The following is a 23,439-nucleotide window of genomic DNA, read 5'->3' as shown; positions in this document are numbered from 1 at the left end:
TGATGGTTCGCATTGCAGTGTTGGCCACGTTGCTCTGCTGGATGATTCAGGAATTTCTTTCCCTGACTTGGATTTTTGTGATCACATAAACTGAACTGACCATCTGACCCATGGTGTATTCACGCCCTGTAGGATACTCCTGTGCTGTTCACATAGCTCAGACAGTCCAACCATCTGGATTGCCTTATTCAGAGTAAGGTTACCTTTAGTATGGAGGGCTGCAGACTTTTTGCTGAAGTTTGCAGCAATTCTGAGATATTTTCCTCCAACGACTCATATTTTATGACTGTTTTGGGCTTAAGGTGAGTCCCAGTGGACTTGAATGTAAGGAATTGTGACCTATGTTGAAGATTTTAAAAGTGTGGGTACAGCTTTAAAAACTTACAGACTTCCAAGAAATGTTACTGTTCATTACAGAATCATGGATTTCCCATGATTGCCAGTTTTGGAGGCTTCGCAAAATGCTGATGCTGCAGTTTTTGAGGAAGATTATTTAACAGTTGCAGCGTGGCTGCCGAAATGATTTTTCAGCATTGCAAGTAGCAAGGCATTTAAATAAACCACAGGCTTGCTGTTTAAGGATTCAGATGGCCAATAGTTGAGTAAATTAATAATTAGTTGTTTCTCTCCTTAACTTGGAGGTCACATTGAGCATTAGAGTCGGGGATTGGGTTTAGTGATGGGTCTCTTTTGAATGGCACTTCTAACTGAATTAAGAAAAGGGGCTTCTCAGAACTTACTGCAGCCTGGAAGTCCAAATGATTTGCAGACTATGTCTGTGTGCTGAAATTGAATTTCCAAGGGAGAGCCTCTCGAATTTTCTGCTGCAACAAGGCTTCTGTCTTTAACTTTGATGGTCTTCTGTCTGGAGCTTTTTATGGCAAATTTTCTCAACAACTGTAGCTTCACTTGAGAGCTTCGTTCAGCTCAGAATCCATTGAAGATTTTCATTCTCTTAGTCTTCAGCACTCTTACGAAACTGAGTGTTTTTTGATTCCCAGATGTCTCGATGCAGGGATAATGTGGGGTACAGAACAAGCCTGTTGAAGAAGTCTTCAGAGTCTTCTTTGTGTGAACAGCAAATCTTCATTAAATATTAATTATATACCTACATAGAGTAAATGGTGCAGGTATGAAGCTATCTCTGTTTCTATTCTATTCTCCATCTTGACACATCTCTGGCCAACACCACACTTACCCTAGTCTGGGTCATGTGCTGCCTCACATTGCAATACAGGTGGTACAGTATCAATCCCAAATCGACTCTGCATATAGTAGATCTTTATTAGATTAGCTTTGCAGAAATTCTATGTTACCGCCTAGCTCCCTGTAGAAATGTATTGAATTTTGTACAAAGCTGAACTTGGATGGTAGGTCCAAACTAAACTCACAACAGATAGTTAGTGCTTATCTTATGCCAACATGCAGTCTTTATGTAATTTAAAGGTTGTGCATATTTAATTAAGCTTGCATTCAGGCAGAGGGAGCTGTTCAGCTGTCAATGCTTCTTTGTAAAAACATAATTGAGACCGTTAGTGTCAGTTTCTTTCATGTTTATGTGACATTGACGGCCCTGCAAGTACTTAAAGAGACCTGGGAGACAGAAAAGAGGGAAAATGGCCTTTTCCAGTGAGGATTCCACTGTTTATGCATTTACTTTACAGAACACCAATCTGTCACAGGGAGCTACAACAGCTCCAGGCACTATGCTATGTGGTTCACTGTGAGAGTTAGCTACTTCTGGTAAAGAGGCAATCTCTGTGTCAGGTTAAAAGATGACTTTCAGCCATGCTCTAACTCCTGCAGCACTCATACATATGCAGGCATGCCCATTCAGGAAGGTATCAACACCTCTCCCAGAGTGCTGCAAGATCTGATATTGGCCAATCTTGAATGTCATATTCCACAGGGTCTCTAATATCAGCAGCAGTGGCAAAGAGAAAGATTGGCCACGTGCCTCAGGGGATGGAATCCAGCTGCTGCTGAAGGCACCCAGTGATGCACCTGTTATATACATCAACGGGAAAAGTACCATTCTACAAATGTGATTGTCCTTTATGATACCTCACTATAGATCAAAATTATCGTTATATGCTGCCAGGGAAAAAAATTGGTTATAGCTTCATCCCCCAGCGCTCAAGGAGCCAGATGGATCTTAATGACATTTTCTCCTTGAGAACATCCGACCAAAGAGCAACAGCAGAGCAAGGGAAAGGAAAAGCCATGCTCATGAGTTCATATGGCGAGTGGTGCAAATCATTGCATCTGTTGCCTGGACACTTTTAACAAAGGGCTGTAGATTATAGTGCTGCACGTTGCAAAATGTTTCTCTTAGGCAAAGACTAACCTTTCACCCAGTGAACAAGATGGAGATTAAGGTGGTTGACATGGAAGCCCTCAACGCAGATGTAAGGGTTCAAAGGATCATCTAGACTCACTTCAAAGATGCTGACAGACCTGCTGAGCTTTTCCATTGTTTCCTGTTTTCGTTTGTGTTATAGCAGTTGGACTTTGTATGAAAAGGATACCCAATGCCCTCTGGTCCCTCAACCTTCCCTGTTAATGGACTCATCTTCTGCTCAGGCAGAACCTCTGTATTTGGACTGTTGGTTGTCATCAAGAAGTTGGAGGCTGGTGTGCTTCTGCTCCAAGGGAACATAGGGAGAAGGAATGTCCCGTGAAGGCTAAGCTGCTGCCTCTTGGGTTCTGTCTAGTTCTGCAGTGGAAAATATCACTTGCAGTCTAGCAGTCATTGCTGCATTTATTTCAACATCATTTGAAAGAACCTGCCAAAGGTTACCCACATCCTACTCAATGATTCCTCATCAAGGTCTTATCAAGGTGATATGATCCAACAAATCAATATAGTTTTTTAACTGTCCATGCATTAATTTTTTTTAAGGTTTCCAGTTATTAAAGTCACTTCTTTGTAATACTCCTACCTGAAATAGTGGGTGCTTTCACTGCTGATAGTGTCCACATGCTTTGACCTTTACCTGGTCAACTTCACATGATGTTCAGATGCTCTATAAGGACACCATGCTGTTTGCATCTCATTCTTGCAGTAACTTGTGGCATTAAATACTGGTGACGCTAAATGGGCAAAGGCATGTCTTAATTATTGCTGTTGGATTCACTCCTACATTAAATAATGGCCCAGTGGCTTTTGTCTTCCCAATATTTCCCAGTCAATTACTCCTCAACCAACATTGGATGTGAGGCAAGTAGTGTGACAAATCAGAGGCAGTGAATGAATATGATAGTCTTAACAAGTGCAAAACGCCCATTCCTCATGATTTTAGCCATCAAATGCTATACATGGCTGACTGTACTGTACACTTTTCAAAAATAATTAACAACTGAATTATTTTAGCTTAATTGTTTTTAAAAGGATCAAAAAATAGTCACTATTGCTTGAATGCCGCATTGGGTTTAAATTTAATTCTAATGACACTTGCAGACTTTTGATAAACTCAGGAGAAAATGTTAATAACTGTGGAAACAGACATGTTGCCATAGTAAGAAGCTAGTCTTATTAATTTGCAAAATGCATCCAATATATTGGCCCAAAGTTTAAGTGCTTCACATGATCTTCGGTGCCATCCAGCCTAATTTAATAAAATAAAAGCAGCTGGCTGAGCTGAAACAAAATGTGTGCGCATATCTGCCCAGCTGTGCAAAATGTCACATTAAATTCATAGCCTGACAACTGGATTGTGAGATGAAACTTTCAACAGCTGCATGTTAATATCCCCCAACACCACATTCTGCAACCTTAACTACAGGTGTCAGTCTTACCTATGTCTTACATGCTACCTTTCACACATTTGATTCTCTTTGAAATCAATTCTAATTCATGTATCCTTGACTGTTCACAAATTATAATTAACTTTTAATGTTGTGGATTCATCTTTGAAGCAATTAGGTGTGGTACTTTGCGAGTTTTTTTCAATCTCAATTTTGAATAAAATATATTTTAACGTGAATTTAATTTGTTGTTTTAAGGATTAAATAAAATTTGCCTTTTTTGCAGCATTTCTTCCATGAGACTCATCACTAGGAAGGAAATAAGAACTTAGGAAGGTATTGGTTAAGGTACTGGATTCATCAACCAGCTATGATTACTATACAATCCAGCACTCAATGTCTTAACTTGCTTAAAGCATCAAGATTAGAGTTCACTGATCATTAAAACACCGAAGAAAAAGAAGACAGGTCTTCAATGATTCCACTGCTCCAAGTTACTTCAAAGAATAATGCCATCAAGATTGATTAAAACATGGCAGTGGTGTGATTAAAAACTGCAAAGGGGCAGGTTCAGAGAACAGAAGGTAGTTGTGGCTCGAACAATATTCTCAAGTGCCTCAACCTACACATCAGAAGGCAGACATGCAGAGGAGATATCATCAATCAGACTGCAATCATAAGCAGGGCTTCATTGTCCTCCTCCTGTGTGATAATAGCTCTCATATTTCCCATTCTTTATTCAGATAGCACTCTCCGCCAAAGCCCCAGAGCCAGTAGGTAATTCTCCCTCATGCTCAGACTGTAAAAAAAAACACACAGAATTGAATCCAGACAACAGCAGGGAGGAAGCTCTGATTCACCCCTGCTGTGGAAAGATTGAAAGATTGCATTTCAGTGACCACTTGACCACCATCCGGTCTTCTTCAGGATTAAGGACTGTGGGGACAGAAGTCTCCTCCTCCCACTCCCGAGATCTGCAGGTCCATCAAAAATTTGCAGCTGATCCTGGCAGGAAGCACCATGGGGGTGGAGGTGAGGGGAAGGGGGGTGGTGTGTCAGCTGCCAGCACTGCATTCACCAGATGGTTACAATTAATGAGGGACATGAGGCCAAAGGTGAGTAAGGGCAGGATGGGATTCCCAGGGAGTGGGAGAAGGGGTGGGGGAGCTGGAGGCAAGGTCAAGTTGTTGACTTTCAGCCATCCTTTCTTCTTCCCAGTGTTGAGATCCTTAATCAGGCACTGACTGCCTTGAGGGATCCTTACCATGCCTTTTAGCACAAAATATAAAAACTGATAGTAAAAGTTTTTACAAATATGTAAAAAGGAAAAGAGTGGCTAAAGTAAAGCCAGAAGACAAGAAGGGGGATTTAGTAATGGGAAATGAAGAAATGGCCGAGGCCTTAAACAGGTTTTTTGTGTCGGTCTTCACGGTTGAGGACACAAATAGCTTACCAAACATTAACGGTCATGGGACTGTAAGGGATGAGGTCCTTAAAATGATTACTGTTACTAAAGAAGTAGTGCTTGGTAGACTAATGGGACTAAAGGTAGACAAGTCCCTGGGCCTGGATGGAATGCATCCCAGGCAGAAGTAATAGCAGATGCATTAGTAGTAATTTATCAGAATTCGCTGGTCTCTGGGGAAGTGCCGGCTGATTGGAAAACAGCTAATGTGACGCCACTGTTTAAAAAAGGAAATAGACAAAAGGCAGGTAACTATAGGCCGGTTAGCTTAATGTCCGTAGTTGGGAAAATGCTGGAATCCATCATTAAAGAAGAAATAGCAGGACATCTGGAAATGAATGGTTCAATCAAGCAGACGTAGCATGGATTCATGAAGGGAAAGTCGTGTTTGACGAATTTACTGGATTTTTATGAAGATGTAATGAATGCGGTCGACAGAGGGGAACCGGTTGATGTGGTATTTTTAGATTTCCAGAAGGCATTCGATAAGGTGCCTCACAAGAGATTGCTGCAGAAGATTAAGGTACACGGAGTTGGGGGTAAAGTGTTAGCGTGGATTGAGGATTGGCTATCTAACAGAAAGCAGAGAGTTGGAATAAATGGCTGCTTTTCTGGTTGGCAATTGGTGACTAGTGGCGTGCCGTAGGGATCAGTGCTGGGGCCTCAACTGTTCACCATACACAAAGACGGCTTGGAGGAGGGGACTGAGTGTAGGATAACAAATTTTGCTGATGACACAAAGATGAGTGGGAAAGCGAATTGCGTGGAGGACGCAGAAAGTATGCAGAGAGATTTGGATAGACTGAGTGAATGGGTGAGGATCTGGCAGATGGAGTATAACATTAGCAAGTATGAGGTTATCCACTTTGGAAGGAATAATAGTAAAATGGACTATTATTTAAATGGTGAAAAATTACAACATGCTACTGTTCAGAGGGACCTGGGGGTCCTTGTGCATGAATTGCAAAAACTCAGTTTGCAGGTACAACAGGTGATCAAGAAGGCAAATGGAATGTTGGCCTTTATCATGAGGGGGATAGAGTATAAAAGCAGGGAGGTCTTGCTGCAATCGTACAAGGTACTGGTGAGGCCACAACTAAAGTACTGTGTGCAATTTTGGTCCCCTTATTTGCAAAAGGATATGTTGGCCTTGGAAGGAGTACAAAGAAGGTTCACCAGGTTGATACCAGAAATGAGGAGTTAGCTTATGAGGAGAGATTGGGTAATTCGGGCCTGTACTCGTTGGAGTTTAGAAGGCTGAGGGGTGATCTTATAGAGATATATAAGATAATGAAGGGGCTAGATAGGGTAGAGGCAGAGGGATTCTTTCCACTTAGAAAGGAAACAAGAACTAGAGGGCACAGCCTCAAAATAAGGGGGAGTCAGTTTAGCACAGAGTTGAAGAGGAACTTTTTCTCCCAGAGGGTAGTGAATCTCTGGAATTCTCTGCCCATTGAAGCAGTGGCGGCTACCTCATTAAATATGTTTAAGTCACAGGTAGATAGATTTCTAACCAATAAGGGAATTAAGGGTTATGGGGAGCAGGAGGGTAAGTGGAACTGAACCACTTTCAGATAGGCCATGATCTTATAGAGACCGGAGTTGAGGGGGTTGAGCTATGAGGAGAGGCTGAATAAACTAGGCTTGTACTCGTTAGAGTTTAGAAGAATGAGGGGAGATCTCATTGAGACGTATAAGATGATGAATGGGATGGATAGGATAGAGGTGGAGAGACTCTTCCCGCTCAGAAAGGACAGTAGGACTAGGGGGCACAGCCTCAAGATAAAGGGGGGGCGGTTTAGAACGGAGTTGAGGAGGAACTTCTTCACTCAAAGGGTGGTGAATCTCTGGAATTCTCTGCCCGTTGAAGTGGTGGAGGCTGCCTCGCTAAATATTTTTAAGACGCGGGTTGATGGGTTTTTGATAAGCGAGGGGATTAAGGGTTATGGGGAGAGGGCGGGAATGTGGAACTGAGCCACGACAGATCAGCCATGATCTTATTGAATGGCAGGGCAGGCTCGAAGGGCTAGATGGCCTACTCCTGCTCCTATTTCTTATGTTCTTATTGAATGGTGGGGCAGGTTCGAGGGGCTATTTCTTATGTTCTTATGTTCTGTTCTTTTCACCCAATGCTGCCCCAAAAGGCTATGCCAGATTTGCTTCTAGGGCTTCTGATGTGGTGATTGTCCCTCTCCTGGTATTCATCCATTACCAGCAGAATGAGACCCTTAAGTGACTGAAACCCCACCAGGGGCCCTCCCACTCAAGTAAATGCCCAATGCCTTGCAGCTTGCCACTGTGAGGTGTGGGGAGTGAATTAAATGATGCAGATAGAGTTCTAGGATGGAACTGGTTACCTCTTCCACCTTTGACAGGATTTGATGACCAACTAGAAAGAGAGTCTCAGATTCACTAATCTTACTACTGGGACATTAATCTATTAAGTGAGTTGGCAAAACAGTGGATAATAAAGTTCAGTGTGGGAGAGTACAAGGTTATCCATGTTGGCCTAGGAAAGTTACTTTCTAAATATATGGCAAAAAGCTAGGAACTGTAGCAACTGTAGTACAATTTGGAGGTCTAAGTGCAGAAGTCACTAAAAACGAGCGGGTGCTTACAAGGAGAATGTAAAAGGCTGATGCAACATTGGCCTCTATCTCAAGTGGACTAGAGAGAAAAGAGTATTAGTTATGTTACAGCTGTACAGAGAATTGGCTAGACCTTAAGTGCAAATCTCGAGCTCTCTTACAGAAAAGCTGTTGAGGTTGGGTAAATTGAAAATGTCAGAATAAGATTGAAAGATTTACAGAGCCAAGGGGAATAAAGGGAGATAAGATACAGGTCTAATTCATTGGTGGAACTAGCTCAAGGGCTTGACTGGTCTATTCCCATTCCTGTGTCCTTGTGTTAGCCCTTTTAATCTGGCTGCAGTCCTGGAAATTCTGCACAAGAATTAATGCTTCTCTGAATGGGAAGTTTCCCCATGTAATACCTGTAGAATAATAATTGGGTTGATCCAGAAATTCAGTGAGATATTGGTGTGCTACATGTAAGGTGAAGCCACCCAAATTAAGTGCAAGGTGGAGCTCAGTGTAAAGACTTTACTTACACCGTTGCCCTGACTGTCATGAAAGAGATAGTAGCCTGCCACAAAAATATGATTCGCTACCCCTGCCCTAAATTGCATCAATTTCCATTAAGCTATCACCATTGTGATCATTCAGCTACATTGGCTCCTGGTTAAGGAACAACTCAACTTTAAAACTTTCATCTTTGTTTTTAAATCCTTCCATGTCTTCATCCCTCTCTCCTCCAGCTCTGCAACTCTCCAGGATACCTACATACCACCAAATCTGATCTCTTCAGCATTCCTGAATTCAATTGCTTCATCATTCGCATCTGTGTCTTCATGTACCAAGGCTTTAAACTTTAGAATGCCTTCTCTAAACCAGTGCCACTTTAGTTTGCTTTCCTCCTTTAGGATTTGTGTGTCATTTTAGTGATTTCTTACCAGCAGCTTTTTGAAGCTGAGCAAGGCATTTTAATGGATGCACAATGTTATTGGCGTGACGCCATCGGCCATTTGCATGGGTAACTGTGCAGAGTAGGTCTGTACTGAACATATCTCCTTTATAAAGCTCCACGGTTTGTTGGACCTCCATGGCCTCCTAGCCTGAATCCTGTGAACAGCAAGGTAAAGGTAAAGTTACCATAGTCCCAGATAACAATAGGCTTTGACTCATGATGATTTAAGCTAAGGATCACCACACCAGGTGAAGGGCAAGGTTGAAAAGGCAGGACCTTCATGAGTAACCTCCCAAGTATGGGATTTGAACCCATGCTGTTGGCACCACTCAATATCATTAACCACCAATTGAGCTAAATCAAACACCAACATACAAGATGCAACTCCACATCTACTTCTTTGACTAAGTTTTTGGTCATCTGCCGGCATATACCCTCATTGGCTCAGCGTCAAATTTTATTTAAAGATTCTGTGGAATGCTGAGTTGTTTACTGTGTTAAAGACCCGAAATAAATGCAAATACTTATTTGTGATAGCAAATATTAAACTCTATTTGTGAAACAATAAAACCCTACCCTTAATGTTCCACGTACTGGCTCGTGTGTTCTTCAGCTTATAAATAGCAATTTATGTTCAATTGGTTCGTCCCTGAAAGATGAAGACTTGGGTAAAATTAGATAGCAGTCTTTCAACATTTTAACTCATTCAATTACAGAAAGCACTGCTCAGTAAAAGACAAGTCCCCGAGGCTCATGTGTTACATTTCCCTGATCCTGTAAATGAATTGCAACTCCCATGGTGTGTTGAAATCAATGTAACAGGAATAAAGAATATCAGAGGAAGCTTTAATAGTGCTCAGGTAGAATGACATAAAAACTTATTTCCTATTCAAGCAAATGCTTTGGTTTTGAAAAGCGGCAGTCACATTCTCTGCAAAATAACATTTGATGAGGTAACTTCTTTTTCAGATAATACTCTGGTTAAATACATTTTACATATTTCTTTATCTCTCTCATTTTGTAGGTTCAGTCAGTGATGCAATGATATAGAACATTATAGTTCTATTGCGGTTTGCATGGAATTACAGGATGAGCTTCATAAGCAGATGATATTTAACCCTAGTTGTCCAGCCACAAATTGAGTATGTGCATATTTAAAATTAGAAGTTCCTTACCCAACCCCAGAACAGCTGGGAACATACAGGCTCCCATTTCACCTGCTCTCATGTGCAGGTGGAAATATCATCTGCCCAAAGCAAGTGAAGCCCTTTCCAGCAAATGCATAAGTGATCCAGAAAATGCCATGGAGACCCAATTGCAGTTTGTACTGGACATCACTGACTGCTGCCCAGTAGGTTTGGTCAATGGGATTTAAATGAGGCTCAAGAGTTTAAATAGCTTGTGTCTACATGTTAAAGTTTATTTATTAGTAGCGCACATGGGCTTACATTAACACTGCAATGAAGTTACTGTGGAAATCTCCTAGTTGCCTCACTCTAGCACCTGTTCAGGTACTTTGAGGGAGAATTTCACCTGGCCAATATACCTAACAAGCACATCTTCCAGACTGTGGGAGGAAACCAGAATGCCTAAAGGAAACCTATGCAGACACAGGGAGAATGTGCAGACTCCACACAGACAATAACCCAAGCCAGGAATTGAACCCAGGTCCCTGGCACTGTGAGGCAGCAGTACTAACCACTGTATCACCATTCAGGGAGGTTCTGACTCCCCTTAAGAACCAACAGCCCCTTAGTTAAAATCAAATTTTTGACTCTGCATTCATCCACAGAGTATCCATTCAAGAATGGGTTAGAAAAATGAGAATGCACACATGCACAGAGATTGTGGTATGTTTTAACTGAGCTAAGCTTGGATTCTGGCTAGTTTACATAAAATTGGTCAAGTCTGATGACGTTGGATTGGGAATGATTGGTTTGATCACATCGTTTGTTACTTGAAGGAAACTAGAGGCTGGTCTGAAGAGAAAAGGCAGTACAGAGAATAGCTGTTGATGTGACAGTGTACTCTGCTAAAAATCTGTTCACCTCAAACTGTTCCATTTGTACTGTGCATTAGCCTATTGTGTGTTACAATTGCTTAAATTATGCTCACATTTAGCAGTTTGGCTTTTTTTTGCAGAATAATGCTGCATGTGTTGTACATGGGTCTTTTCTTAAACTTTGAAGTTTAAAGAACGTATTGTCAACTTGACATGCAGGTTTTTAAACTCTATCCTTTCAGTTCTCTTGCATGATTGGAAATTTCACCAGCAGTGGGAAGCTAATGAGCAGTGTTTTATGTGCTGTTTGAGTACAAGTGTATGGAACTAAACAAAGCGGACAGCATTACCGTGACAGCGCATTAGCCCTGCTTTTAAATAAGCACTAGATATTGCACCACTTGCAGTAATAGACATGACTTTTAGACACAATAACTGATCCGTTACCAAATGAGCAAAGTTGTTAACAGAAGTCTGATGTACTTTACTTTCCAAGGACAGCCTAAGCAATGTGTAGCTATAATTGAAGAGATTTTTCATCCTTCATTTTATTGGTGGGGTCTTCAGATGATCATGGGCCAATTTAATTTCTCTCTGCCTAATATAAATTTGCATAGGTGGACAGCGAAATGCAATGTTGTAAAGATTGTTCAAGAGCAGAAAAGATCAAGCTGCATGTTATTAACTAAGAGTGGACTGGCCTGTTTTACCTTTGAATTTTACCTTTGAATCAGGTAGAGGTTGTGATGTTGTGGATGCTACGACATTGTCAAGAGCTTGAACTGAATTGAATTGATTCATTATTGTCACATGTATTAGGGTACATTGAAAAGTATTGTTTCTTGCGAGCTGTTACAGACAAAATACACCATTCATAGAATACATAGGGGAGAAGGAAAGGATAGGGTGCAGAATATGGTGTTGCAGTTACTGATGGATGAAGAGAAAGATCAGCTTAATATGCGATAGGACGATTCAAAAGTCTCATGGTAGCAACAAATATTCATTGATAAAGGAATTGGTACAGGAGATTTATGCAACATGGAGGCTAAGGCAAAACCCTGTTCTAACATGCTCACAAATTGGCTTCAAATGTAAAACTGCCTAACAGAGGACATCATCTCTCTGGTATGATCATTCACTCTCAGTTCCTTTGGTTCTTCAAGTCAGTTGACTCACTTCTGCTGAACTGACTAAAAGTAACACCATATACACAACGGAGGTCAAATAAACCAGATTGAGGAGCATTAAATAAAGATGTGATGAGCGAGGGTAGAGCTGGGGTAGGTGAGGTGGAGATGCAGTGAGTGAGATGGAGATGTGGTGAGTGAGATGGAGATGTGGTGAGTGAGATGGAGATGTGATGAGTAAGATGGAGATGTGGTGAGTGAGATTGAGATGTGGTGAGCGAGGTGGAGATGTGGTGAGTGAGATAGAAATATGGTGAGCGAGATGGAGATGTGGTGAGCGAGGTGGAGATGTGGTGAGTGAGATTGAGATGTGGTGAGCGAGGTGGAGATGTGGTGAGTGAAATGGAGATATGGTGAGTGAGATTGAGATGTGGTGAGTGAGGTGGAGATGTAGTGAGTGAAATGGAGATGTGGTGAGCGAGGTGGAGAAGTGGTGAGTGAAATGGAGATATGGTGAATGAGATGGAGATGTGGTGAGTGAGGTGGAGATGTAGTGAGTGAGATGGAGATGTGGTGAGTGAGGTGGAGATGTGGTGAGTGAAATGGAGATATGGTGAGTGAGATTGAGATGTGGTGAGCGAGGTGGAGATGTGGTGAGTAAAATGGAGATATGGTGAATGAGATGGAGATGTGGTGAGTGAGATGGAGATGTGGTGAGTGAGGTGGAGATGTAGTGAGTGAAATGGAAATGTGGTAAGCAAGATGGAGATGTAATGAGTGAGATGGAGATATGGTAAGAGAGATGGAGATGAAGTCAGTGAGATGGAGATGTGGTGAATGAGATGGAGATGTGGTGAGCGAGATGGAGATGTGGTGAGTGAAATGGAGAGTGAGGTTATCAAGTGTGAGGTTATCCACTTTAGCAGGAATAATAGTAGGAGGGATTACTATTTAAAGGGCGAAAAGCTGCAGCATGCTACAGTGCAGAGGGACCTGGGGGTCCTTGTGCATGAGTCGCAAAAACCCAGCCTACAGGTGCAGCAGGTGATCGGGAAGGCAAATGGGATGCTGGCCTTTATAGCGAGGGGGATTGAATATAAAAGCAGGGAGGTCTTGCTGCAACTGTACAGGGCACTGGTGAGGCCGCAGCTGGAGTACTGTGTGCAGTTTTGGTCGCCGCACTTGCGCAAGGATATTTTGGCCTTGGAGGGAGTGCAGAGGAGGTTCACTAGGGTGATACCTGAGATGAGGGGGTTGAACTATGAAGAGAGGCTGAATAGACTGGGCTTGTACTCGCTGGAGTTTAGAAGGATGAGGGGGGATCTTATTGAGACGTATAAGATAATGAAGGGGATGGATAGGGTAGAGGTGGAGAGATTCTTCCCGCTCAGAAAGGACAGCAGGACTAGAGGGCACATCCTCAAGATAAGGAGGTGGGGGAGCAGTTTAGAACAGAGTTGAGGAGGAACTTCTTCACTCAAAGGGTGGCGAATCTCTGGAATTCTCTGCCCGTTGAAGTGGTGGAGGCAACCTCGCTAAATATATTTAAGACACGGGTAGATACGTTTTTGGTAGGCAAGGGAATTAAGGGTTATGGGGAGAAAGCAGGAAAGTGGAACTGAGCCACTTCAGATCAGCCATGATCTTATTGAACGGCGGAGCAGGCTCGAAGGGCTAGATGGCCTACTCCTGCTCCTATTTCTTATGTTCTTATATTCTTACTTATGAGATGTAATGAGTGAGATGAAATGTGGTAAGAGAGATGGAGATGTGGTGAGCAAGATGGAGATGTGGTGAGTGAAATGGAGATGTGCTGAGTGAGATGGCGATGTGGTGAGTGAGACGGAGATGTGGTGAGTGAGATGGAGATGTGGTGAGTGAGATGAAGATGTGGTGAGTGGGATGGAGATGTGATGAGTGAGATGGAAATGTGGTAAGAGAGATGGAGATGTGGTGAGCGAGATGGAGATGTGGTGAGTGAGATGAAGATGTGGTGAGTGGGATGGAGATGTGGTGAGTGAGATGGAGATGTGATGAGTGAGATGGCGATGTGGTGAGTGAAATGGAGATGTGGTGAGTGGGATGGAGATGTGCTGAGTGAGATGGAGATATGGTGAGCGAGATGGAGATGTGGTGAGTGAGATGGAGATATAGTGAGCGAGATGGAGATGTGGTGAGTGAGATGGAGATATGATGATTGAGATGGAGATGTGGTGAGTGAAATGGAGATATGGTGAGCGAGATGGAGATGTGGTGAGTGAGATGGAGATATGATGATTGAGATGGAGATGTGGTGAGTGAAATGGAGATGTGGTAAGAGAGATGGAGATGTGGTGAGCGAGATGGAGATGTGGTGAGTGAGATGGAGATGTGGTGAGTGGGATGAAGATGTGGTGAGTGGGATGAAGATGTGGTGAGTGAGATGGAGATGTGGTGAGTGAGATGGAGATGTGGTGAGTGGGAGGGAGATGTGATGAGTGAGATGGCGACGTGGTGAGTGAGATGGAGATGTGATGAGTGAGAGGGAAATGTGGTGAGTGAGATGGAAATGTGGTAAGAGAGATGGAGATGTGGTGAGCAAGATGGAGATATGGTGAGCGAGATGGAGATGTGTTGAGTGAGATGGAGATATGGTGAGCGAGATGGAGATGTGGTGAGTGAGATGGAGATGTGGTGAGTGAGATGGAGATGTGGTGAGTGGGATGAAGATGTGGTGAGTGAGATGGAGATATGGTGAGCAAGATGGAGATGTGGTGAGTGAGATGGAGATGTGGTGAGTGGGATGAAGATGTGGTGAGAGAGATGGAGATGTGGTGAGTGAGATGGAGATGTGGTGAGTGAGATGGAGATGTTGTGTGGGATGAAGATGTGGTGAGAGAGATGGAGATGTGGTGAGTGAGGTGGAGATGTGGTGAGTGAGGTGGAGATGTGGTGAGTGGGATGGAGATGTGGTGAGTGGGATGAAGATGTGGTGAGTGGGATGGAGATGTGGTGAGTGGGATGGAGATGTGGTGAGTGGGATGGAGATGTGGTGAGTGGGATGGAGATGTGGTGAGTGAGATGGAGATGTGGTGAGTGGGATGGAGATGTGATGAGTGGGATGGAGATGTGGTGAGTGAGATGGAGATGTGGTGAGTGGGATGGAGATGTGGTGAGTGAGATGAAGATGTGGTGAGTGGGATGGAGATGTGGTGACTGGGATGGAGATGTGATGAGTGAGATGGCGACATGGTGAGTGGGATGGAGATGTGGTGACTGGGATGGAGATGTGATGAGTGAGATGGCGACATGGTGAGTGGGATGGAGATGTGATGAGTGAGATGGAAATGTGGTAAGAGAGATGGAGATGTGGTGAGTGGGATGGAGATGTGATGAGAGAAATGGAGATGCGGTGAGTGAGATGGAGATGCAGTGAGTGGGATGGAGATGTGATGAGAGAGATGGAGATGCGGTGAGTGAGATGGGGATGCGGTGAGTGAGATCGAGATGTGGTGATTGAGATGGAGATGTGGTGATTGAGATGGAGATGTGATAAGCAAGGCAAGATTTAAGATGCCAGGTTGGGGTTGCCAAATTCCATGTGGAGGTACAATATAAAGGTGGAGGCAATGTGAAATGATGGGTAGCCCTCTTTCTAATTTACCTGCAACCATATCATTGATTTTCTACTGCTTTGCGCGTAAATCTTTGCAGCATGGTTAAAATGTATAGTCTAATTTCTTGCCTGCTCCAGAATGCATAATATTAAGACTTATTATTTTATTTATTTTTGATGAATGGAAATAAGAAATGGAAAATTTTGAGATATCACAATTACAACTTTTACTATGATAAATTAAATATTACAGTATTCACGATAGAAACAATCATTTGTCTGGTTCTAATGATTATATTAACCATCTATTAACTTCATCGAAGATATCAGCAACATGTGCTACATTATGTTCTCAGCCATATCTACGTAATAACCATGGTGGTTTGTCTTGTATTGCTTATATTTTCAGGCGTCACATCTCTTAGAAGTTCAAATTTGCTCCTTGCCTATAAAACATCAAAGAAAACATAATTAATATGTGTCATAAAGTGCCTCTTCAATAATTGGATTATATTAATCCATCAGCTCTAATGCTGCTGAATGCATCCTGGTTTTCTTACCATCCTGCAATCATGAGATGACCTATATGCTTCAAAGAACCTGCATGTCTGAAGGTTCATACAAAATACACTAGTACTTCACTGGCTTAGAAATGAGGAAACACAGTGTGAAGTCTAACTCAATTTCCTAACTCCTTGAACTACTGCTGAAAACGCAAGACAAGACACTATATTTGATATAGAATGAACAATGCACACCCCTGAGAATTATATAGCTTTGAAAACATAGATATTGGCTTTCTATCAGGAGAGGCAGAAACAATTTTCAGTACATTCCTTCAGCTAACTATTGCCAGTGCAGAGTCTAAAGAGTATGTAGAACTTTCCTTATTTCATTGATCAGCACTCTCTCTGTGTTACATGACTCATTTTGTGGACCTTCTTTGATTTTGGTCTTGAGACACTATTGACTCTCACACGGTTACTGCTCCTGCATCGTTGTCACTTCTGATGATTTCCACCTTTGTTTTACACACATGGAAATCTTAACATCAAACAGCTGTCATATGTTGAATCTACCAGATAGAATCAAAGAAAAATCTTCGTATATTTCAGTGACATTACAGAATCGTATCATTCATTTTACAGGAATGCTGTCCATCTGGGAAATGAGAAACTGTAATATAAACAGGATCTATATACATTGATTGAGTTATTACTTGTATTGAAGACACTTGTGAAGTGTTGATGTGCAACATTAGATGTTTCTAATGACATAAACTGCTGCTTCTAGGAATTGGGAATTTCTGGAAATAGGAGGAGTGGGGAGAAGCTGCTTTGGTTCCACCACTGACAAAATGTCATTGAGCTTGCCAAATCATCCCCATTTGGGACGCTGACATTTTAAGTGACTTTCTGTGCCCCTGATGTGGGCGGTCAATGCCAATCCCACACCACACCTAGGAAAGATCCATGGCAGCAGAGATGTGTTAGGGAGCTATGCCAATGTTGCTCCATCCTATTTCCGTGACAATCTGCCTCCAAACCAGTCAGCACAAGGCCAGGAAAATCTAACTCAGTATTCCTGGTCATCAACACTTCTGTCAGGAAAGCTGGAATTCTACCACTGAGGTACTGGACATGTCGTCTTCTTTTTGAAGCATTAATTAGCATCATCATGACAGAAATACTTGATACTCTGTTTCACACAGTGCCAAGGGATCTCCAACATTCAATTGCAGAGAGGAACAGGGAGTGAGAACACTGATTTGCTGCCTCTTTGAAGGACAGGCAATAATGTTGTTTGCATGACTGTCTTCAGTAATTGTTTGCATTTACTATTTTGATCATTCAAAGTTCCTTGGTAATATTGTCCTGGGTCAGGACACCTGTGGCACTGTTCCTTGGACAATCTGGCCAGAAGCACAGCTAAACCAGGAGGCCCTTCTTCCTCTTATCCTTTCATCTTCAAACATTCCCCTGAGGCCAGCAATACTGGCACTCCAAAGGAAGCATAGCTTTTGAATCACGTCGCCTCAGTCTTGGCCTAAATTCTTCCCTTCCCACTGAAAGGGCTTAAAAGTAATTTGCATGAGAATATGTTCAGATATTTACCTTATAACCCTTCTGAACTGTTATATTCCTTAAATTAGTGCACTTTGCTTTGAAACAATCTTACATTTGTCAGTTGTGTACAAATGTTGGACATGGGTATTATTAAGTCAGTAATTTTATCAAATTGTTGCTTTTCAACAATAATTAGGTGTCTCTGTGTAAGACTGTGAGATTTGAGCAATAAATTACCAGTGTGTTTGTGGTAAAATTGCAAGGAACTGAGAGGAAAAATTACTTGCATTGGAGAGCAGAAAATGTTGCTCTTGACGTTTTCTATATTTTTATTAGACCCTGCCCTACCTGGTTGAGTTTTTAGTTACTTGGTTTAGCTACAGCAGGATAGATTAATGTATGTGTAAGTTTGCAGGGTGCAGAATTTTGATTTATCCTAATGGAATGGATGATATCATTCATCTATTTCCTACACTATAGGACTACCCTTCCTTGGGACCCATGGGTGCTGAACAGCCTGGTAACCTTCGTTACCATCCATTAACTTTAAAAAGGGAAATAATATAAGGAATACAGCATCATTAAAATACATACAGGAGTGATCAGCTTCTTGTGGGGAACGACTTATCATTTCTGCCTTGACTCCATGGAAGTGGGCTGGTCTGTGGTAAGTAAGATTCATGTTTGAGGTTCTTTAACATTTTAATGTCTGTCCTCACACAATCTTCCCTGCCATCCTTTCAACTGTAGTTGAAATTCAGCAAGATTACACATGCATCATCAGAGCACATAGTTGTTATCAGGGATTGTACTCTCAGACATGTGTTCACCTTTGGGTGCAGGAAACACAATTTGTTATTCTTAAATGCTCAAAATGCATGGCATACAGGGATGGTGAGGAGAGAGGGAAAGAGAAAAACTGCCTTTCTGCCTGAAGTGAAAGATTTATAATTAAACAGTGAACTTGACTATATTTCCCCCACATTTGCCAGCAATGTAGCACTCCCCCTCAAAGAGGGCTGGCACATACATGCACAGCCATTGGACATGCATGTCAAGACCTATTGTACCACATGAAGTTATAGCAGTGTGAACATTTTTGCCATGCATCTGTATTATACTCAAGGGGATCTGTTCAACGTGTAACCTATTTGACAATGTATCTGACTCGGGTAACAAGTCAGAAATATAGTCCCATATTGAATAAAATAAGAATGCTCGAGGCACACAGACTCCCTCAGGGAAATGGCATCAACCTTCAAATCCTGTCCACACACACAACAAAAAATGAAAAAGGGAATTGAATTTTATTTGTGGCCTGTACTTTGAGCTTGGCTGGATGAATTCTGCAATTTATATCCACCTGGGCTTTAGCAAAAGAGCTAAGTAGAGTATTCATTAGGTTAGGGATCATATTTTGCCATACAGTGCGATAGTTGAAGGCCTTATTGTCACATTATAGCTGAAGGAATGACTGCAGTAAATCCTATGTCCGTCAGCCTGAACCATTCCAAATCAATCCACGCAAGATTTATTACCAGGAAATGTCAATGCCACCAAGATCTTCCAAAGAAAACACTGTCTTTTGTCAGCCAAGTGTGTGGCGATAAACTGTCCAGCTGTGAACAGAGCAGCAAGCTAATGACTACTCCTTCCTCCTGGTGGAAATCTGTGGAACATGGCAGATTTGATGCCGCATGTCAAGTGAGTTTTGAGACATTACCATTTCTGTAGCCATTCATATGGAGAGGATTCGCATGGCTATCCAATTCTGTTAAACTAGAACTATTCAAAGAAGTGGGGATTTTCCTGGGTTTCCACAGTTTCAGCATGAGAGTATTTTTGTCAAAGTTATTTTTTTCTCAGTTTTAATACCTTGAGTACCAGCTTCACTGAAAAATAAATCAGGGATAATAAAGAAAAATTGGATGTGCGAGCAAAGTACTGACTGAACGTTCCTCTGCTAAAGTCATAAAATCTGAGACTGAAAGGCTCTGTCATCATTAATCAGATCTGCAGTCATTAGATTTTACCTTGCCGTTGGCTGAGTGAAGATCTGTGTGGCTTGATCTGCTGAATGTGACTGACTCTGTCCTGAATCTGAAATGGGAATGAACACATTGACGAACAATACTTCTGTCCTACTTCATAATTGAAAAAAATATACAAATAAATGAAAATATTTTCTTTCATTCCAACTCATGGCTTGACAGCAGGAAATTAGATTGTGAAATATATATTTTTAAAGTCAGCAATTAACTTCTAAAAGAACTATTAGCTCAGCTATCAAATCCAGGTGATGGGTAGCAGTGTGGCAATTATTTCACATATGTTTCTTTAGCTTTGCCATATGTGCTTTGACCAAATACCAGAAAATAAATATTCAAAATCCAGTATTAAAGCCTGGTGCTCATTAGGACATGCAAAATGTACTACTGACTGAATCATCCCATTGTGCAATGTAAAAAAAAGCCTGCAGCCAAGTTATGTGCACTGAGGGCAGCAACTGAGAGTAATAAGGTCCCTTGCCCCTTGAAATAAGTGCCCAGCTGATAATTCTGGAGAAGGCATGGATGTGAATGTTATATGCTTTATATTGGCTGTGTCTCAGTAAAGAGCTTCCAAATCAAGTAAAAGCATAACCCAGTCTATTTAAAAAAGAAACATTCTTGGGTTGTATGTGGCTAGGTCGGCATTTATTGCCCATTTCTAATTGACCTTGAGAAGTTATTCGCAAGTTACCTTCTTAAAATAGTTTTGTGCTTTCCAAAACTGGAGAAAAGAAGCATCAAATTTAATCAAAGTACTTTCTTCCTTTCCAATAGGAAATCGCTAACTCAATTTATGTGCATGCGTTTAAATTTGGCCATGAATCTCTCACAGAATTATTAACTTTGATATCAGAAAGATTTAAACCTTGTCAGTCTGTGTGACGAAGACATGAACAAGGAACAAGAGTAGGCCATTCAGCCCCTCGAGCCTGCTCCACCATTTAAAAAGGTTGTGGCTGCTCCAATAGTAACCTCAAATATGCACTCTGCCTTCTCCTGATAACCCAGCACCCCCTTCCTTATCTAGAAGCTATCCACCTTTGTCTTACAAATATTCAAAGACTCTGCTTCCATTTCAGGAACAGAGCTGCAAAGACTTACCACCCTCTGGGTGAAAATAATTTTGTCTCATCTCGGTATTTAATGACTGACAACTTATTTTCAAAATTGGTGCCTAGTTTTTATCTTTTCGCACAAGAGGAAACATACATTAAAATTCTACCACCCTACCCACCGCGGGGATTGGAGCTGATAAGGGACAGACAACGAGAAAGTCCATTGAGCTCAGGTGGGATTTTCTGCTCTCGGGTTGAGCGAGGTCATAAAGCCCCACCCATAATCTCCATGTCCACCTTGTTAGGAACCATCAAGATCTTTTATGTTTAATCACGTCGTCTCTTATTCTCCTGAACAAGCCTGGCCTGACCAACATTTCCTCATCCGATAATCCATCCATTCCTGGTATTAATCTGGTAAACCTTCCCTGAACTACTTCTATAGACACCTTTATATCTCCCTTTAAATGAGGTGACCAATAGTGTACACATCACGCCAGATATGGTCTTACAATTTACCTGTACAATTGAAACATAATCTCCCACTTATGACTTCAATTCCCGTCACAATAAATGATAACATTTCATTAGCTTTCCGAATTATATGCTGTGGCATTTTTAAAGAATGGACTTAAAGACCAGAAAGGTACAAACAAACAAGAGCTCTGTTGGAAAGATGTGTAGTCTACAGGCTGCGAGAATAGACTGCCCAACTGCCCATCTGCCCACACGAACAGCCAATGATGTCATCAGGACATCACATGATTGTTTCCTTAAAGTACCCTTCTTGCAACAAGGAACACATGTGAATACACAACACTTCCTTCCCCATTTACATGAGAGTTTTCTGCAAAAATAAACACAATATAATGTTAACAATCAAAATTCTCAATATGAGCAATTAATAAAGACAGCAATTGATAGGTTAGATGTTTCAGAGTATGTTGATTTCTGGGCTTGTCGGCAAACCTCAGGCTTCTGCTTTTCCGTGTTGATTGCAACCTCTGGTGTTTTTGATTTAATTTGGGAATCATCCATAGTTGTCTTCATGGGAGTCAATGTAATGCTTGCAGGTTGACTCAGTGTTGAATTGTTGACAACTGAGGTGCTGTCCTCTCTAATTGTTTTGCTTTTTGTTAGGTTCTCAAAAATGTCTAAGTCTTCACTTGGCACAGTTTGTTGAGGACTCTCGATTAATTCTGTCTCTGGCAAACTGATGCTGTTTGCCAAAAGTTGGTCTGCATGTCTTCCCCATACTACATCATCTTGAGTTTGAACAGTGTAGGAGAATGGTCTTGTCTATACTAAGCCATTGGCATTCTCCAGCCATTCATGCCAGCGGGATTTTCCCATCTCACTGCAGTGAACCAAAATTTGGTTGAGTGCCAAATTCTCCATCCTTTCTGCCAGCGTCACCTGGGCATGAACACCAGAAACATCCGGCTGATGAGAGGTATCTGCTACTCAATGGTGGTATAGTTCCTTTCCAATGCTGCTTGACCTTTATGCAAGACACAACATTTAGTCCTGCTCTCACATTGTATAACCTGTCCTTACTATTTCTTCTCAACAATTTTCTTGTCTTGGATGGCTTAAGCATATCAAACACTCTGCGTAATTGACATTTTATCATGACCAATGGCAGAGAACTTTGAGTTGTCGAATGTGTGGGATTACCTGTCATCATTTCAGCTCAATCATTTAGACAATGAGCCTTACTCTCAAGTTACCTTCAAAGAATGGTTTTTCGTCTGAACCAACAGTTCTGCCAGCCCATTTGTGGCAAGATAAGGAATGGATCAGGTGGATGAGTCCCATTCTTCTTTAAACAGCTTGCGAACCCTTGTAAAATGAACTGTGGCCCATTTTCGCTCACAAGTTGTTCAGGATAAGCAAATCTCCCAAAAATCTCACCCAATCTTTCTATTCTTCTCTCCGAGGATGTAGTCTTCATAATGGTGACATCAGGCCATTTTGAGTGCATGTCTACCACAATGCTGAATACATATTCTTTGAATGGTCCAGCATAATCTACATGAACACTTTGCCTTGGCCATTCTAGCCATTGCCATGGGTTTAATGGCACTAGTGATAGCAGGTTCCAAACTTCTTACACAAGCTGATCAACATTCCTACCTTCTCCTTGATTTCAGATTCAAGTCCTGGCTGCTAAAAATAGCTTCTAACCATCTCCTTCATTCCTATTGTACCATAGTGACCTTTGTGAAGTTGATTTAGGACATGTTTCTTCCTTACCGGTGGAATGATGACTCTCGTTTCTCAGAGGAGACCACCAGCTTGTACGGACAGTTCAAGTCTTCGGGTGACACATGTCTTCAACTCCAGGTTTGCTCCAGTGGTCTTGCCACAAAGTGCCATGTCCATAACTTCTGACAGAGTAGTGGATCATTCCTTGTATATTACCTAACTTGTGCTGCGGTTACAGGAGTTTTATTTACTTGTTTGAAGGAGAAAATATTTCCACTGAAGCTGTTTATTGACAACTTGTTGGCTATTGGTAATCTGGAGAGTCCATCAGGGTTCCAGTTGAGATTTGACTGAAGATATTTTATTGTGTATGTGCTTCCTTATAACAGCATTACTCATCCCTGCGTCTGGCTCGCTGCCAGTTATAGAATCCCGGTATGTAGTCCAAATCGTCTTGCCAGTGGTCAATAACCTGTTAATAAAGAACATTTCCTTCCATGGAGGTATTGGTAAAAATGTTTGATTCTGAAAATGATTTTTAGAGCATTTTTCTACTTCTGTGTATTTCTGTTCATTTCTGCTCCATCTGTTCATT

General features: G+C 41.8%; 1 long non-coding RNA gene across 1 annotated transcript in view; it reads right to left on the bottom strand.

The window, feature by feature from the left end:
- Positions 1-15,748: 15,748 nt before the first annotated feature.
- Positions 15,749-23,439, bottom strand: part of LOC145342689 (uncharacterized) — a 102,455-nt gene continuing 94,764 nt past the window's right edge. Inside the window, exons 3-4 of the long non-coding RNA XR_013886589.1 lie at positions 19,564-19,630; positions 15,749-15,910 (exon numbers count right to left, since the gene is read on the bottom strand). This is a non-coding gene — a long non-coding RNA (uncharacterized LOC145342689). The remainder of the gene's footprint in view (positions 15,911-19,563; positions 19,631-23,439) is intronic.

The sequence above is a fragment of the Carcharhinus amblyrhynchos genome, chromosome 4 (assembly GCF_965287045.1).
Source record: "Carcharhinus amblyrhynchos chromosome 4, sCarAmb.v2.hapA, whole genome shotgun sequence".
Classification (NCBI taxonomy): domain Eukaryota; kingdom Metazoa; phylum Chordata; class Chondrichthyes; order Carcharhiniformes; family Carcharhinidae; genus Carcharhinus; species Carcharhinus amblyrhynchos.
This window is presented reverse-complemented; position numbering and strand designations above follow the sequence as displayed.